This window comes from Triturus cristatus, chromosome 1_2 (assembly GCF_964204655.1).
Source record: "Triturus cristatus chromosome 1_2, aTriCri1.1, whole genome shotgun sequence".
NCBI classification, from domain to species: Eukaryota; Metazoa; Chordata; class Amphibia; order Caudata; family Salamandridae; genus Triturus; species Triturus cristatus.
The window spans coordinates 652,381,695-652,400,990 of NC_140580.1; the positions used below are offsets into that span (position 1 = coordinate 652,381,695).

The following is a 19,296-nucleotide window of genomic DNA, read 5'->3' on the forward strand; positions in this document are numbered from 1 at the left end:
ACGTGTGCAGCTTGGATACACTGCGGCACTCACACACACTTGACTGCTATATTCGTTTTTAACACAACCTGGTAGGGGCCTTTCCACCACTTGTCCAAGCACCCTGTTCGGATATGATTACAAATTACAATCCAATCAGCTCCATTCAGCCAGTGGCAAGATATTTCTTTGAAGTCTTCTGTAGATTCATTCTCCTGATGAGAGACAGAATTACCATATCAACTACAACTTTGCAATAGTTTATCACAGTGTCAGCAGTTATTGAAACCAATGCAGCTATTCGTACAAATGCCAGTTTCATTCCTCTGCACATCACTACCTCATAAGCAAACAACCACGGGGCATATCAACAACAACCGGCGATAATTATCGCTAAGCGCACTTAGCGCTAGGATTATTATCGCCGGCTAGCGTGAATTTTTATCGCTGAGATAGGGTGCTATTAGCAACGCTTATATCAATAGCGATAAAAATCCTCACGCTAACAGGCTAATGTGAGATTATCGCTGGAAACCCAGCGATAATCTCACGTTACCTTGTTGATAGGGACAGGCAAACTTAGCCATGATATCCTCCTTCCATAGGATATCATGGCTAAGTCAGAAAAATACCAGACGTAAAAAAGCATCGTTAACCGCGGTTAGCGCTGCTTTTTTTGTCTCTAACAGGGTTAGCGACATTCTTGATAATAGGAGAAATGTCGCTTAGCGACATTTCTCCTATTATTTTACTCTGGAACGCCCCCTTTGTATCTCATTAGAGATGCAAGGGGAAGCGTAGAGTAAAAGGGTGCTAACATGCAAATTTGCATGTTAACACCCTGTTGTTGATAGGGTGCTAGTTTTATCTCTGCTTTTTTGGCTTTTAAAGCCAAAAAAGCAGAGATAAAGCCCTTGTTGATATGCCCCCACATCTTCCTGTCAGGATACTCCTCATAGTCATCAAAACAAGAGAAAGAGCATTGGGCCATTTAATATCATTTGAAACTGTGATAAATAGACCTCCCAGGACCTGAGATGACTCCACTCTTAGTCAAATCAGCATAAACTCAGAACGTAGGTGTGGACAAAGATGTAGTAACACCTTTGTGGATTTATTGAAAAAAGAAACAGTCTTGGCTTATGGACACGGTAACAATGCAGGATTATGGCCAGAACACCAAAGAGACAATTAACAGTTCAATTAGCCAATTCCGCGGGTCTCCTTTCTTCAGGTAGCTTCCTTTCAACTCCTTCTTGGAATCCCGGATGGCTTGGTGTCCCCAGAAGAAAGCAAAGAAACACAAAACAACCACCGGTCAGTGCTACTGAGTATTGCTATATATAGTGTGCTGACCCTCCACCGAAACAGGCTATCACCACGGTCTGTGAGGGAACACGGATGTGTAGAGGAGGAGCGGTCCAAAATAGTGCCCAACTTACATAGGCCGCCCCCCCCCTGACTCCCCTCCCAGCCAACCTTTTCCAGAACTGAATAAAGGGCATTTGCCTGGAGCTACGGTCCTCCGGGACCGTAGCGTGGGGTATCTCGGAGTTCTTCTTCTCCTGGGTACGTCCGGATATAAAGGCAGTGGTTGTTGGGGAAACCTCCCTCTTGGACTCTTCTTCTCCAGGACTCCACCGGGTCCTCACACCTAACGGCTCTCTCGATTGGCACTGGGTCCGTCCTTTCGCCGTTCTGCTGTTTTTCTCCGTCTCTGCTCAGCTCTCCTCCCTCTCCTCCGAATCTGCGCGCTACTCTCCGCACGCCGGTGAACCAGCCCCCTTTTCCTGTGTCACATGACGTCAGTCCTGCGACGGCGATGTTTCTGTTCCGCTAACCTCCTCTTCCTGCTGTTCCGGCCCGGGCGCCATCTTGAAGGGCACGGAGGTCTCGTCCTCCGAGATGTCTTGATTACAGAAACATACACTTTCTCCAGCTTGTTTCTGAATGTTCCATATTATTCGTTCCACTACTCCTGAGGATTGTGATCGATAACTAGAATGGAAATGCTACTTGATGTTAAAAGCAGTGTAGAATATATGCATCACCTCATTCTTGAAGTGCACTCCTTATGCATTTTAATGGAATTTGGTTGACCAAATCTTGGTATCAACTTCCTCAATAGCATTATGGCAACTCTAAGGCTATCTGCTCTTCTTGTTGGATATGTCTCGACCCATTTGGAGAACAGGCAGATAATTACCAAGATGTGCTTTGATCCATTACAATGCATTATCTCAATAAAATCTGCATGTAATCTCTTAAATGGGCTCTCTGATTTGCCAATGTGATTCATGATAAAACAGTCTTCTTACCCTTATTGCTTCAGTGACATACCATGCAAAAATGACATACATCCTCAGCAAGATGTCTAAACCCAGGCCCTTATTTAAGAGGTTTTGGTGCAATGCAGTACCACAAGGAATCTTGCTGTGCTGCCCTGTATCAAAAGAAAAGGGCAGGAATGAGCCGGATCTATGAGATATGGTGCATTCCTGTCCTTTTCGCCTGCGCTGGCGCACAATGGGCTGCCGTGCACCAATGCAGGTTCTCTTGCATCATGGTGCTTCCGAGGCAAAAGCCATGGCTTAGCCAACCTCTCACGGAGTTAACAGGAGCTGTTCAAGCTACTAGAGTTCCAGACAACTCCCCGGTCCGACACATCCTGGCCCAGGAAGGGAAGGGGGCTTTTCCTGGTGCCTTGGCTTCTCTGGTGAAAGTCATGGCTTAGCCCGGCGGTCTGACGCCACCCTTCCCCTGTATCAGCCAAGGACTTCACATTGGGTCCTGTCCAGTGCTTAGTTTGTGCCGGTGGTGTCTAGTGCTCGGCACTAGCACTTATTTCAAAGGGCCAGGATTATAAATGTCTACACCCGCTTGTCCAGCTCAGTGAGCTCTGTCTGAAGCCAGCCTCAAGACCCCAGTGAGCTGCGAGAACTGGATTATTGCTAGTAAGTGGGCAGGGTTCTGTGTGACTGGATTCCGGCTCACACAGAAGCCTGCTGGCATACTCCAGCAGAGAGCCATCGAGTCGTACCTTCGTTATAACCTCATCATCTTCTGCTCCTCAAATGTCTCTTCCCGGTGCTAGACTCACTCCCACCCCACTGGGTCTCACCGCTCGTCACTGCTGAGGGCTCTCTCCGATACCAGTGACCCCTGTGCTCCATTTCCACCACTCCACCGAGGCTTCTGAGACTGACCCAGCACCGTGTACAGTGTATGTAGACTCAGTTGCCCCACAAGCTTCCTACACACATCAGGTTAATGGTCGGGGTTCACCTGACAGGCCGGGCAGGGTTCCTCTCTGCTGCCTCAAAGACCAAGAGGAGAACACGCAATCACTATGGCGATCAAAGGTGGCAGTAAATGTCTCATACATATACTGAACACACAAGCCCACCAGATTCAACTATCGGAAACAGACATGTCTTGAGAAATCGGGTGTTGTCTTGCCAGGCCAGTGCATCATCAAAGCTTTTAGTATGATGTATGGCCCCTCAAAGTAGCGGAAACCGGCAGAATATAAGACATTTTTTCTTTACAATCATTTTCTTTGACCTTTTTTTCACATACATTGTTTTAACCGACAGTTAAAAACAACCGTTACAGGAGGATTCACACTGTAAATAACATTATTTCACAGTATATTAAAAAGCTTCAGTCGGTTTTTAGAAGCATCATTGTGATAAATATTATAAGAGCGTTCATGCAGTTATAGAGTAGTTATTTTAGATTCATTATTTCTGACCAATCATTTTTAAAGCTATTTTAGGATTCACCATTTGTAAGGATAACTGCGTGTGCAAGTCATTCTTTGCCTGTGTATGTGGGGTGAGTGTGAGTATGAGGCATCTGACTGTAGATCTGTGCTTGTGTTTAAGTGACAGCAGAAGACTAGCCTATATTAAGATGAGCTCCTTCTAAATTTGAAGACTCTTATAAGTTTAAAACATTCACACAAGAACCTTCGCACACTTCACCCTCCATCCGCAGACTACCCCCAAACTTGTGTTGGCCTCCAATTAAAGAGTTTTGCTTCCTTTATTTTCCCGGTCTTTGCTTGCAATGCTGGCAGCCCACCCTCACTCACACCACCTCCTCATGGAGACGCTAAGAGCACTGTTTCTCTGATCAGAGGATTTTGACTTGTGAGTGGAATATTTCATCGTTAGTGGTTGATAAGAGAATTTTCGCCACAGGCAATCGCTTTACAGAGCAGACATTGACCAGTTCTGTGCTCATCGTTGCCACTCTGGACTGCCCTTGGCTCTCTTGTAGCATATTGCTATTTCACCCAGTGCTTACTTTGAGCTGGTAGTTGCAGGTGGGGCCACCAGCACTTATTTTTGGGCACTTATTTTTCCTCATCACACTTTGACCCAGAACAAAAGAGAGAAAAACACAAAAGGAGCAAAGCAGGACAAAAAGAAAGATGGAACAGCGACAAAGGGAGGAAGCAAAGACGACAAAGAGCATTCAGGAGTGAAATAGAGTGGAAGGGAATATCTGGTTGTGTGTTAAAGATGCATGAAGAGTGCTGAAACCTACCCAGCCATGGTATTTGGCACCACAACCTTCTGCAGCGCTGACAGCGGTGGGTTCTGAACAACATTTTGAGCCCCTGCACTTAATATTTTATAAATTAAGCACTTGTCCTGTCTTTGCTCCACACCCAGTCTGCAGCCAGCGTGCCCTGGGTTGAGATGTCACCCTTAGTCCATCAGCTAAGGATTTATCTGAGGCTGGGGAGCTGAGGAGAGTTAAGCCCCCAGCTAAACCCGCTTCCCCAATTGGGCCTGCCATTTTTCCTCCACTATTGCTTACAGAGCCTGAGGGAAACACAGGTCAGAGTAAGCTGTTCCTGCTGGCTCCTGGCCATCTGGTCAGCCAGCTGCAGGCTAGTCGTCTGGTTGCCAATCCTGGTAACCAGGTGGTGGGGCCTGACTTAGTGACTGGATTGCCCTAGCAACAGCCAATGACAAGGCTAGCACTCAGGAGGCTCCTTCCTTGAGCTGCTGATCTGCTTATTGCCTTCCCTCTCACTGACCTGGTGGCAGACGGCCCCAGGGAGTCACAGGCACCCACGGACGGAGATAAATGCTTGATTCAGAGGATGACTTTCAATAGATCACAGTAAGGTAGTTGGTCTGCTACTTACAAAACCCTGACCCGGAATCAGGTCATCTATAAAAGATTTGGCACCAAACGCCCTCCAAACATATAGTTCACTGAGGGTGATGGAGACAGCCCTTTCCATCTGCACTGCAGTCCCTGAGTGAGCAACTCTATGCATCGGCACAGAGGCTGGCTTTCCCAGGCCAACCAAGGCTTCATGGCACTACACGGTATTATTACAATGTAGAGGGGTTCTTAGAGGATATCTGTCATATCCACACAGATGATAGCTTTGCCCCATTGGCTCCTATGCCAAGCATATACACCAACTGTCTGAACCTTTGGTTTTTCTCGTACTGCGCAGGATTACTATTGCAACAACACATCATCAGTAGGGTAAAACTAACATGTCTCACAACAGTCTAAACCCAACTCACATTCCTTACTAGTTGGTGAACAATCCAACACTTGGTGAATTCTGCTACACAATGAAAGGAAAAGCCGACATTGAATAATCACTGCAGCTATGAATACTTGGATGCCACAAGCCGGTTATCCTTACTTGAAACCCAAAAAGTCAGAAGGATCTTGAGGCCCCGCTTTCGGGGTCTGCATTCATACTAAAAATTGAGATCAAGCAAGATTTTGTCCTTCTGCTCCACGGGATGTTTCTGTCCTCCCCTGAGCTTGCCTTAGGACACCTGCAGTACTGTTTGATAGGTATTCTGCCATAGCCAAACTCCTCACCTGTCACTAAGCTTGGAGTGGGTCGTGCCTGGCAGGTGCCACACACTTGTAGACAGAAGTGAGAGCCCCATGGGGCTCACGTCCTTGCTCACAGCGTAAGTAAAAAAACAATAAGAGTTGTGGTATTTCACCAGCGGCCAGAGGTCCTCCTACTTATTCTACACCTCTCATGTTTCTTCACAGTGCCAGACTGGAGTCAAAGTCAACAGGAATTATTTCCCTGCTGATTCTGCCAAGCCTGCTCCCTTGGCTGTGGTTTTGCTAGATAGTTGATAGGGGCAGTGGGAGTCTTGTTTATCCATTCAGGCGCGTCACTAATTAATGAAGAGGCATTTGGATACAAGAGTCAGTGTAACTCCCGCCGTTTAACCGTGCTTCATTGAATTTCTTCCTGCTGACACATAGAGCACTAGACAGACTTTACATCATGTCAACACCCACCTAAGGCCTTTGTGATGCTTTGTTTTAATTAAACAGTCAGATGCTAGACATTGCCCATGGCAGAAAGCTAGCCCTGTACCCCAGAGAAGGGGCACAGTGAGAGGCGACTACTGCAGCTGGGGCGATCCGCAGGAAAGGCCAGGCTCATGCCCGGAGTCAGCGCCATCCCAGAGGGCAACAGCTCATCCAGCCACAGCCCGCATTCAGCCCCCCTTCACACCCCAACCAAAAAGACCATACCCATAGAGTCAATCCTTATCCCGAAGTTATGGATCTAACTTGTCGAGTTCCCTTACCTACATTGTTCCAACATGCTAGATGCTGTTCACCTTGGAGACCTGCTGCAGATATGTGTACAGCCCAGCAAAAGATTGACTCTATCTCCCTCTGATTTTCAAGGACCAGTGAAGCTCACTGGACATTACTGGACTCATCATGTTTTCCAAGGCTCAGGCCCCTCTTCAATGGCACCCTGCCCTTTACAAAGAAAGGAGATTTCTTCCCCGGACTCCCGCAAGATTCTCAAGGATGATTTCCATTACCGCACTGGACCTCGAAAATAAATTTGTCTCTACCACTCCCCGTACGAGAATTTTAACTGGACCTCCTTTTGATCGCCCAAGGGCAACAGAGGCCATCGCCGATCCCTTCTGACCAGCGCTAGACTATCTCTTAGGACCAAATGACCCATGTTCAACTGCTGTTTACTTGGAACCATTCTCCACTTCGGCCTTCAAAGTTCTCGTTTGACTGTTTGCTACTACCACCAAAATCTGCACCTGAGGCGGCTCCACGCAGGCTCTTGCCCCAGGCTTCCATTAGCAACGCAGAAGCTCTTCTACTTGTCGCACCTTACCCCCCATGGGTCTTTGCACTGATGACGGCTGTGTATGGGCCCACACTCCAGTGTCATCCATTTTCAGGGATAGTTAATTCAGCAGGTGATGATATACACTCCTTGGTAGATTCCAACTTCCATGGCTCAGTCCTCCTGTCTATTTCAACGAACACATTTTCTGGGGTCAGATGAGCGTTGGCATTGGGCATCGTACCCAGCGGTTCATTTTATCCTGCAGAGCCAGTGCTGCTTACCAAAAACGGGCCAATCTATGCCCTGCTCCACACCAGTGAGATGGGCTTCTTGCCTGCTAGACCTGGCACCATTGGCGTGGCTCTCCCTTCCCTTTTTTCTGCTGTTGCCTCCTGTGTTTTTGTTGGTCTGGTCTTTGCCACTGCCAAAGTGCAAGTGCTCCCTTTGTAAATTGATGTGATGGATTAGTGATTCCATGATTGGCTGATTTGATTTACTTGTCAGACCCTAGTAGAGTGTACCATGCGTGCCCAGGGCCTGTAAATCAAATGCTGCTGGTGGGCTTGCAGCACTGACTGTGCCACTCACAGAAGCAGCTTGTAAAATATGGCTCAGGCCTGCCATTGCAGAGCCTGTGGGCAGTCTGGGACTGCCATGTCGACTTGGCAAGTGCACACACTTGCCAGTCCCTAAACCTTCCCTTTTCTACATGTTAGTCACCCCTATGGTATGCCCAAGGTAACCCTGTTGGCAAGGTGCATTGTATGTGAAAGGTAGGACATGCCCTGATGTGTGTGGCATGTCCTGATAGTGAAATTCTGCCAATTTCATTTTTCAGTATTGCAAGGCTATCTGTTCCCATAGGCCAGAATGGGGAGTTAGTTTATAACATCTTATAAACATAACTGACCCTAGAATTTAGAATGTTAAGATGCATCTTTTAGTGAGGGTGATTTTTGCATTCTGTGTTTGAAAATACCACTTTTAGAAAGTAGGTATTTTCTTGCCTAACCATCCAGTGTGCCTCTGCTAGGTTTGTGTATTGCATGTCTGGCTTTTGGATGTCAGGGGCTGGAGGAGGACAATGGCTCCAGAAGTCTGATGAGTCAGGGCTGGGCTGAATAGGCTATGCCTGCATTTGGAGTGGTGGGAGGAGTAGCATCTTCACCTGAATAGGGCTGTGCCTGCCTACCACAATGATGGCTCCACCCCCCTGTGGTGTGTCTGAAGCCAGGGCTCTCACTGACAAAGGAGGTTATTGTGCACTTGCAAAGTGCCCCACAGAACTGGTTTTGGCTGGGTACAGACACTCTCTGCTTCAGAGAACAAAGGATTTTGGTGTATAAAAAGAGGGGACCAGACCCCAGACTTTTAGATCACTTCTGGGAATGAAGAGAAACCTTTGCCAAGGAGAAGAGCCGAATAAGCTGAGGAGAAATACTGCCCCTGTGCTGTTTGCTGTCTGGGGTTGGCCTGCAGTGGCTGCTTGCTGCCAAAGAAAGGAGAAATGGACATTGCAGTTTGCTTTGTCACCTTGAGGAAGATCTCCAAGGGCTTGAAACTTAGCTTGCCTCCTGTTCTGAAGTCTCAGGGACACAAAGACATCACCACCAGCTCCCCTGAATTCCCTTGTAGGAAATTCCAACCTGTAAAGAGGTGCCTGCTGCTGTTTAGGACCTCTGGAGACTATTTTTCGCTGGGAGATCGACGCAACACCAAAGAAGCTTGTTGCATCCGCACTGGTTGTCCGACGCATCACCAAAGAAACTGTTGCAACGCCTGCCGCTGCTCGAGAATTTGACACCGCCGCACCGATCCCGACGCAAGCCTGCTGTGCAGCTGCACGAAGTCATGCATCGTACCGGATCAACGCATCGCATTGAGGCGCCAAGACTGTCGCATCGTTGGGGTCCGCAGTAAGAAACAGACCCATCAACTCCCCACACAGTAAGAAATGGACACATCACCTCCCCTGCGCTGCAGTCAGGAACAGACACATCACCTCCCCTGCGTGTAAGGAACTGACACATCACCTTCCCTGCGGCCATTTTGTTTGCTTTGCATGACGCATCTAAGGTACTTTTGAGAAAAGTGTTGCATTTACTACTTGCATTGAACTGAACTATTTCTACCATTTGAAATCCTTATTTTTAATACTGTATTGTGGATTATTGTCGTTTGGTCTTGTTTTGGTTTAGATAAAGATTACTTATTTTTCTAAACTGGTGTGGTGTCCATTTGTAGTGTTTTCACTGTGTTACTAAATGTGTTCACAAATGCTTTACACACTGCCTCTGAGATAAGCCTGTCAGCTCGTGCCAAGCTACCAAGGGGGTGAGCAGGGGTTATTTTAGGAGTGTATCCTCCTTACCCTGACAAGAAGCAAGAGTTCCTATTTGGACAAAGGTACCTACCTCTGCCAACTAGAGACCCCCATTTCTAACATAGCCCATTTAAAGTTTGAGAAAGGTTGAGATTGTTTCAACCCCAAGACCTCTAATCATTTGCTTTTCCAGATAAAACTGGAATTTCTGAGCTCCAGCTATCCTGTGAGAAACTTCACAGTTAACCAGCTACTAGATGGTTTCATTAGTCTTTCACCCCTATACCCAGGTCGGATGACCGATTTGCACACCAGGGGGGAGATTTACAAACATTTTGCACTGTGTTTGCTTCACAAAAGTGACGCAAATCAGCGCAAAATCTTTTTTTCCTAAATAACTTTCCAGCGATAAAAAGTGCTGGAAATAACGTAAAAGTAATGCGAGTCAGTGCACTGTGCTGCTTCGCATTACTTTGCGCAATGGGGGCTTACCAAGGGCGGTGCATGGGCATTCCCATGCAACCACCCATGGTTTCTCACGCTAAACCCAATTTACTAAAAACAGTAGATTGGGTTTAGCATGAGACAACTGCGCCCTTTTCAACTAGGCACAAAGAAGTAGAAATGCTTTCATTTCTCCTTCCTTTTCCGACTTTGCATTCTTGCTGCACTGTGCAGCATGTATGCAAAGTGGGAAAAGCTTTGCATCATGTCTAACATAGTATTTTGCACAGGAAGGGTACCCTTCCTTTACAAAACCTATGCTACACTCATACACACACCCTAGCACTACAGTATTCTTGCTGCACTGTGCAGCATGTATGCAAAGTGGGAAAAGCTTTGCATCATGCCTACATAGTATTTTGCACAGGAAGGGTACCCTTCCTGTACAAAACCTATGCTACACTCATAAACACACCCTAGCACTATGGCGATAAGGTATGTGCATGGCGCACTGCAGCAGAAATCAGCGCGGACGCAAGGGAAAGGGGAGGAGAGTGCCATATTTTGGAAAATATGGTGCTCTCCTGCTCCTTCCCTGTCACGCAATGCAGCGCAACCTTGCGGGAAGCTGCATTGCATTGCGTGGAAATGTTGTAAATCTCCCCCTATGAGCACTATAAACCAGCACCAGAATTTCCTCTGGCCGCACCCTACCCAGGCATTGTTCACCATCTTTCGGGTCCTAGCTCACACGCTCCACCTCCCTGACAGAGCGAGAGAGATGGGCCGGTGGTGCACCTGCCATGAGGACGTGGCAGGATCCCACGTCATCCGGCACGCACTGACCCTCACCTTCTTTGTGCCACAAGGTTTCGAGTGGCTCACCAACTCACACACTTGTCAGACTCCTTGCCCTGTGTTTCAAGGCTGGTCAGGTGGGTAACGACATTGTCACATACTCCTGGCACCCATCATGGGCCTCCTCACCTGGTTGGGCAACATAGTCAGGGAACACTGTGCCTACTCCACCCTAGTTGACAAACATGCCGAAAGCATGGGATCCCTCCTCCTCCCCCACCCCTGCATACCCCAAGAGGGGCCAGGGCAGTTGCTTGGGGAGGGTGCGGAGGCAGTCAATGTCCATCAGCCCATTGGACATGGTGAAGCTGCTGTCAGGGAGGCAGTAACATTCTCCACCAGAGCAGGGAACCGCCTGCCACCCCAAAGCCTTCCCAGCCATCCCGGAGACTGTTGAGGCACACCCCACAGAGTAAATGCAACCTGCTGTGGCAGGGGCTGGATGCACCCAGGTGACAGTCCCACTAACAGGAATCTGCCCCCCACGCGACAAACCTTCCCACATTGTTAAATCTTCTGAGCAGACTGCATGGACCCACCCATTTATCTCTTGTCAGTTCAGGCCCTCTTGAATTATTTCTTAACATTTCTTATCAACTTTCCCTTACAGTAGTTTTTGGCTATTTATCTTGCTCCCATATTTAGCCTTAGATGGCATTTCCGCCCATTCTGAGCACACTCCAAAGCAACCTGAATCCAAAAGACCGTATTCCGGTGGTCACTATCCATGGGTGAGCCTCAATGGAAATGACGTGGTCCCTTCTGAGCGATACCAGCCTTTTGTACGCCACATTTCGAACACCTGCTGCTGCTGTTACTGAGGTAATCCTGGTTAGTTTATTTTCCTCTGCTTAGTAATATGCTGAAATTCAGCGGCTCACCATGTCTGATCTAAGGTCATAGTCAGACACCACAGCATGAGGAACCGGACAATTTCCATGGGTGCCAGAAGGGGGGCCCACTTTTGCACAGGGGGGATCACTGCAGCACACCTTTTTCCAGATCAGAAACCAAAGTCTGCCCAGGCCAGCATGGAAATCAGCACCTGCCGGTGTTGCAGCGGAGTTTACCAGCTCTATACACACACATACACACAACTCTCACTTTGGGCCCATATACATTCATACATTCAATGAGCTAGCAAATATCCGCTGGTCATCAATTTTGTTTTACCTTAGAGAACCCTTTAAACCAATACTCTTACCATCCCTGTCTCCTAAGTAAAATGTACTTTTGTCGATAGATCTAGTTGTAGATTAGCATAGGGAGGAAATATTAACACATTTAGCCTTAGTCTTAAGAATCACAGACTCAGTAGAAGTTTTAAAGTTTTATCTGAATTAATAATTTTTGTGAGTCAAATCAGAATTCACGTAGATACACCAAAATTCTCCATACAGTTAGCTTATAATCAATTCACATTAATTAAATTCTTGTGATGACAGTACCTGAGGAGAGAAAGAACAGAGAGCAAATACGGAGCATAACCCCACAGATCTATATTTACATAGAATGGTGTGAGGACCTAGGCATCAGATTGTCAAGGATTCAGGACAGGTTCAGGACTGGGAAGGTGACCTCTTCTAGTGTAACGCCAGCATTACACCCCTCTCTGGTGCTACTCTCTCGGGCTCGTCCGGACCCCTTCCTAGATGTGCCTCCTCGGTTGTTCCGTGATTCTTCCCTAGTGTTTGATTCTTCAGTCAGATTGCAGCAAAATCGGGCAGCATCTCAGCATAGCATCAGCATCTCGGCATCAAGTGTGTCTAACTAACTAAAACTTACCTCTGTTATACCAATTAGAGTGTATGATCCGCCCCCAAATGTTTCAATTCTATGTACACCCCTTAATTTGATTGGGCTAGGCATTGGGGTGAGGACATCACACCATACTAAGTGCAATAACTTTCTTTAGTTCTATTGTCTAATTCCCCGCCCCTGAATTTTAATACCCACAAGCATTATTCCCACAAGCATTTCATATGTGGATCGATAAATCTGTAGCACAATGTTTTGGCTTCTTCCTTTCGTAGGTTCAAGAGTCGAGCTTCCCATGTCCTTGCTGGGCACATGTTTTGGCAGCCATTCAATGACTTCATTGGTCTCAGGACAAGGATTCAGCACGCAGGCTTTGTTGCCGCAAAGGGATAGAGACGTTGGTCACCCTCCAATGCCCAAATACAAGCTATTAATAAAGTCAGAGAAGAACATGTTAGAATACAAAAATTTATGAATTCACTGTATACCACTTACTTCTACGCTAACCCCATTTACTTAATATATCTTTTGCATTAATGGCTTAGTAAAACTTGCACAGGTCCGTTTCAGTACAGCATGTGCGTTAATGCGAGGGTTTCGAGCAGCCATGTTAAAAGCTATTGCGCAGCTGCAAAGAATTCCCACCAAGCGACAGAGACGTCATTACTACGTAGATGCAGTAGACGCATGCGCAGAAGAGTTCCCATATTTTTGGCGTCCATTTAAAGGACACTCGGGTTACTGGTTAGTAAAATACATAAAAAAGCTTCCCCTAGATACAATATGTAAAAATGTGGGGCAAAGTCAGTACTCACAAACATGTTGGTTATAGTATTACAGGTTATTTGAGAGGATTGCATACGAGCAAGTTTCTTTTTTATACGAAACCTTGCTCCATCAGCGGCAGGCAGGAGACCTTCCCAGCTGCAGAAGTGGGCACACAAGGGGGTGCATGTGGTCAGTTGTGAGACACCACAGACAGCCACACGCAGCACACAGCGAGGCACCCCAGGTTTTTCAGGCTCAATGTAGACCAGGCACCCACCCCATCAAGGCAGGGAAGACAAAGCACTCTGGCAGCATACCTCTGCAGGGGGCATGGGGGAGGGCCCCTGCATGGGCAATCAGGGGTCTGACCTTGAAAGGACAATTGGAGCAGACCCTCATGTGACAGTCCCAACCACTACCTGAGAAAGCCCCAGGGCGATTAATGTTCAAACGACCCTCAGACTGGTGTATCCCTGAGCCAGAGCTTCATGGTGTGTTCAAAGTGTCAATGATCAATGTGTCCTGTAATTCACACTAATTCTTGCAACTAGCCACATTATTCATCAACAATAAGCTAAGTGATCTTCCGCCAAGAGTCATAGGCACCTTTTGAAATGTTCGCCCACCTAAAGGTGAGAAAGTCCAGCACCCTGTCATGCTTCCCCTCTTGCAGTCAGGCTCCACGATTTAAAAAAGAATTTACAGGCACTTGCCCCAGGAGCCCCACCCCCCTGCCCCAGTGGGTAGACAAGAAAGTGGCTCCCACAGCAGCAGAGACTGGAAGATCCACGACCCACGCTGGATGGGGCCACACAAGTCTATAAATCCCAACCTGGCCACTCAGGATGTGGGAAGGGTTGCCCCATCAGTACATCAGCCATCTGCCACTTACCAGGGCCAGTGATAGCCAGGGCTCGATCCCTGCACATCAAGCTTAGGTAGCAGTCCTGAACCATGCCAGCAGGCTGCACTGGTAGAAGGCAATGAGGAGAGAAGAACAAAGCTCTGTCACTCCGTCAAAGCAGCTCACCCACTTTCAGTACACATGTGAAAGCTCAAGCTGCCAGGGGCAACGTCTCCTCCCACCCTTCAGAGTAGTTTACACTGTCTTCAAGGAGGCACAGAATCAGCACCTGGGGTTCTCTCATGGCCCTGGCTCATTCTCATCCAGTCTTCCCTGCTATCCAAAACAGGCTACCTTCAGTCACTCGAAACCCGGACAGGCCCAGATCAGGCTTGAGGGGGCACAGGTGGCAGGTCATTCAGGGGTCCCATTCTTGAGAGGCACTGTGATTCAGTTACCTCCAGGTGTGTACGAGGTAGGAATCGATTTCCTCTTGGGAGGGCTGTCACTCATATTGTGCCCCTCCCAGAGGGTCCAGGGCATCACCCATCCCAGTCCCTCACATGTAAGTTGGGTCCACCCAGGTGGAGGAGCCCACCCATTGCCCATCCTCACCTATGTGCCCAGCCGCCATTGACTGCTCTGCCTTCCAGGATGCAGAAGGAGAAGGCTGAGCCCTGTGCCTTGCGTTCCATCTGGGTGATGCCCAAGGGTTCAGGCTGTCACTGTCAGTCACTCTGGCCGCTCCACTGCTAATAATCCTTCCACAGGTTCACCCACGGAAACCTTGTTACCACTTCCTGTAGGTAGTCAAGTTTGATCATCTTCTCGGCAATCCACCAGAGCAATTGCCAACCCCAGCATGGCCGACCCAAGGATCTCACTAAGGGCCTCATGTAGGAAGCCAAATACCGGTCGGTAACGTCCGATTTTCGGTAATTATACCGTTACCGACTGGTATTTTGGCTTTTGAGATGTAGGGGGAGATTTTCATGATTCGGTATTTACCGAATCGGTAAAATTACTGATTCGGTAATATTACCGATTCGGTAAATTTACCGATTCGGTAAATACCGAATTATGAAATGAGATGTAGGGGGAGTGTGTGGTGGGTGTGGAGATTCGTTATTTACCACCAACTAAAGGTTGGTGGTAAATGACGAATAGGTGACAAAAAGCATTTTTGTGCACGTTTAAGTGTGCAATGTGGCAGACATACATGCCCTTAGGGCATGTATGTGCGCCACATGTGCACACATGGCTGAATCAGGGGTGCAACAGGGTGTCAATGTGACACCCTGCCACCCTTGCATGTGCTCCCCCATTACCGAATCGGTATTTACCGATTCGGTAATGAGGCATACCTTCCCATCAATGGGAAGGTATGCCTCATTACCGAATCGGTAAATACCGATTCGGTAATTACCGAATTTTTCCGATTCGGTAATATTTACCGACTCATTACCTACATTGCATTTACCACTTCATAAATACCGAATCGGTATGATTCGGTATTTATGAAGTGATAAATGCCAGCCTACCTACATAAGGCCCTAAATCATCTAAACTGTGGCAGCGAAGGGCAGGACTTAATCAACGCGAGCGTATGACCTGCACTTACTGAAAATTCCTTGCTCATGGGAAATCGTTGAAATCCCCAATGCCTATCATGAACTGGGTTAGGTAGGTAATACATACCTGTCAGCAAAGGGTAGACACAGGCTGATCTGTCCTGTGTAGCACAGACCTGTTATTGTTTGATCTCATGTGGCTGAATGCCACTTGTCCCACTAAGAAGATGAACGTGAACCACTAGGTGTCTGGTAACAAGTTAGTATGGAGTAACTCACCAGACGAATCGCTCCACCAACTAAAAATGGCTTAACTATTACCCACAGATTCAAGAAAGAGTATTCAATCTGTGATTCCTTTTGGTGTCCGAGCAAGATGAGGTTTCACGTGTTTAATTAAATTAAGCCGCAGGCTCCACTTTTGGTAGCACCCTTCCATCAATTTCCTTTAAGTTTCAGCTCCTCGCAACAATACTTCCCCGGGAATTACTTTGGTTTCCTAAGAGATGCTCAGAAGCTCATGAGAATAATGCTGCTGGATCACTAGTCGGCATCGTTGATGGTGGGAACTACAACAGTATCTGCTCATCTTCGAACCTTCGACCTTCGTTGTGGATTACTGAAAACATTCTTTGCAAATGCTTTCACTTTGGGTCAGCTTGCGACAGTCCAAGAATTTCACCTCTAGCAGCACAGTACGAATGCCCCTGGCTGTCCCTTTTAATCATTCCTCCAGTTACAAAAACCAACAAATAGTACCTGAGCACTATTCCATTATTTCTAGCTGAAGTATCCGGGTGACCAGCCTGCTTTGAACACTCTAATGTTTTCAAAGTAATCACTTTTGGACCCCAGGACACTCAGTCAAGAGCCTCATGGGGGGGCAGTAGAGGCAGGGGCTGGGACAAGCTGTAGGTCAGCTTGTGACGGACTGCCAACTTGATCCCAGGATCTAATTACAAGCTTTTTAACTGCAACAACTTTAATATACGCTATTGGAGCTGGAATTACAACAGCTGCCGACTCCAGACTTGACCTCGAGTGGATCCTTGTTAAAGGATACAAAATGTGCTCATTCCAATGACAAGGCCTCCAAAGAGTGCTTATTCCCCCAGAAGAGAGTGGGTAATGTGCACCACTGCTTTCTTACTTGGATGTGGTAGCCGTTTCTTGGGCTCCCTCTCTGAAATCAAAACCTGATATCCCGTTATCCATGGTCACCATGGAATTAACAGAATGTACCATCGAAAAATGATAAGGCAGACATCAATATGTATCATCGCTATCAAGGGAATGTGTGATCAGCCCAAAGTTACCTGGTGTCACCAAAGTGGTCATGCTAACCCGAATTTATCTTGGTCTGATAAATACATGCATCCTGGGAGGTCAGCGCTCTTTGGCATGTATTTGTTCCAGAATTACCACATATACCTAAGTAACAGATGAAGCGATCAAAGGAACCATAACTGATTCAATGAGCCATTTGTAGTTTCACTCTACTGGCCGTGTGTACTTATACATGCATTGGTTAATCTTTGAAACAAGCATATGCGACTGGCAGCATCAACCAGGTAGCCTCATCTGCTGGACGGGAGGAGGAGCCATGTGCCCTTCCTGGACTGACCGTCACACCACTCTGGAGCCTGCTTTGGGAGACCCTGTTTTCCTGCAAGGGCTGGGGGGACAGGGCAATCATTCAGGCATCAGCAGGTCTGGCCTGCTCCGCGACAACACAGGGGAGAAGCAGGGCAAGGAGCAGCCTGAGCAAGACACATGGGTGCGGTGTCCCAGCCTGGGCAGCCATGGCCACCCTATGGATCATTTGTTCTGAGTTACTGTGGAAATGCACTAGGTGAAAAAGGGCAACAGACAGGTACATGGGGCCCAGACCACCAGGCAGCATATGGAACGAGCACCACCTGACCCCATCCACTCTGGTCAGACCACTTTACAAGCTGCCAAGCGGCTTAACCTTTGCTCTGCTGGGTAGCCTCCACAAAAGTCATGCCCTAGAGTCTGACAGTCCAGGAAGGATGCTTCAAACCAAATCAGAGGCTGGCCAAGCAGTTCATCCCCAACTTTGCCCAATAAAACAGAGTACAGTGCTGGCTAAACTGGCCCCTAACAAGCCACCCTGCATGGGGATGTTAGCTTTGCATGCCTGCTTTCTGCAAAGAAAGGGTCATAGGAAAGTGCCATTGGACAGGACTAAAAGGCAGCCACAGTTTCGGGCCCCTGGCACCCCAGCGTTGGGACTAGCCCTGGCCCTCGCAGCACCTGGGGAGAAAGACTGGAGCACAATGGCAGTCCGTCATACCTTATCCCAAATAATCCAGAGGAAGGCTGCTTTCCTTTCTTGTAATACATGTACAGCAAGTGAAAGGGGCCAATTGAAGGCAATGCATCCACCATCATGGAACCCTGGCTGAGCTTGCAGAGTCAAATGAGCTTTCATCAGGAATTCCAGATCAGCCTGGCTGACAGGATTACTAAACCACCCCAAGCAGGCAGCCCTGTACAGAGATGTCAGCTTTGTATGTCTGTCTGTTCTCCAGGAAGCAAGGCTTGAAAGAAAGGTTCATCAAACTGGTTTGGAAGGCAGTACCTGGGTGAGACCCACCAGGCTACGTGTAAACGGTGCACAAAGGGTGACAGGGGGTGCACCCAGAGAAAACTTACCAGACCTCCTGGAGCCCTGGCTGGACTTGAAGAGTCAAATGAGCCCTCATCCAGACTTCCAGGGCAGCCTAGGCATCCGGGTGCTCTATAGGGACGTTTCGCATGCAACCAGATGCTTGGACTCAATGGACGGCCATCAGGTCACTCCGTGTTTTATTTTTTAAAAGGAGTCCGCCTGCCCTTGGAGAGTACAGGACTCTTGAGTCCGGGCTCTCAAAACATATGCTGGGAATCAGGCATGGGGCTACTGAGGGGGCCTGATCCAGGACCCAGTGGCAGCTTCTATAACCAGACAAACAAGGGTGACCTGACCAGGCTTTTGGGACCCCGTACCGGGCACTTTGCATGAAAGTGGGCCAGAGCAGGGAGCCCAGGGCCAGGGAATTTCACCCATGGGCCAGCTGGACCTATGACTCAGGGCCTGGTCAGAACTTCTGAACCCAATCAGAATACAGTGCTGGCTTTGCATCTCTGCCTGCTCTCTAGGAAGCGGGCTTGGAGGAAAGGCCTATCAGACCCCTGGAACCCCAGGTCGTACCAGCCCAGGCCCTTGTAGCCCCTGGGGAGAGGTACCGGAGTGTGGGGTACCTTATACCTTGCCTTTAATAATCCAGAGGAAGACTACCTGCTTTTCTTGTAATTAATACACACAGAGTGAAAGGGGGCCATCAGAGAAAACACATCCAATCTCGAGGAGTACTGGCTGTGTTGGAGAGTCAAATGAGCCGTCATCAGGATTTCCAGATCAGACCAGCCGTCAAAATCACAGTACAGTGCTGGCTAAACTGCCTTCCTCGAGCAGGCCGCCCTGCACGTGGATGTCAACTTTGCATTCCTGCCTTCTCTCCTGGAAGCAAAGTTTCATCTAACTGGAACGCAATTTGGCGTCCGAGTGAAAGGAAAATGGCCAGAAATAAAGAAAAAGTGTCCCTTGCAATTCCTCTATATCTGA

At 47.9% G+C, this 19,296-nt stretch overlaps 3 pseudogenes; all 3 read right to left on the reverse strand.

Annotated features, from left to right (window-relative positions):
* Positions 1-5,078: 5,078 nt before the first annotated feature.
* On the reverse strand, positions 5,079-11,624 carry LOC146867804 (28S ribosomal RNA; annotated as a pseudogene).
* A 2,077-nt stretch (positions 11,625-13,701) lies between these two features.
* On the reverse strand, positions 13,702-13,848 carry LOC146867805 (5.8S ribosomal RNA; annotated as a pseudogene).
* A 1,801-nt stretch (positions 13,849-15,649) lies between these two features.
* LOC146867806 (18S ribosomal RNA) lies at positions 15,650-17,239 on the reverse strand (annotated as a pseudogene).
* Between the last annotated feature and the right edge of the window lie 2,057 nt (positions 17,240-19,296).